This window comes from Anser brachyrhynchus, assembly GCF_964034855.1.
Source record: "Anser brachyrhynchus genome assembly, chromosome: 5".
Classification (NCBI taxonomy): Eukaryota; Metazoa; Chordata; class Aves; order Anseriformes; family Anatidae; genus Anser; species Anser brachyrhynchus.
In genome coordinates this window covers 17,168,784-17,168,995 of record NC_137699.1, presented here as the reverse complement: position 1 = coordinate 17,168,995, position 212 = coordinate 17,168,784, and positions in this window count along the sequence as shown.

The window sequence follows — 212 nt, the reverse complement described above, 5'->3', positions numbered from 1 at the left end:
GGTGCTTGGGCAGACTTGGGTCCCAGGCTGCAAGGAGCAGGGTGGACTGATACAACAGATGCAGTCACTGTGAGTCCGTGCTTCCCTTAGCAGGGTCCAGGTCTGAGTTCACTACTCCTTTGGGAAATTTCTCTTTGGAATATGCAGTTGCTGGTTGGGGGACAAAGTGGAGGCTACGTGGGCAGGTGTACGCTGCCTTCGCAAGCAGGTAG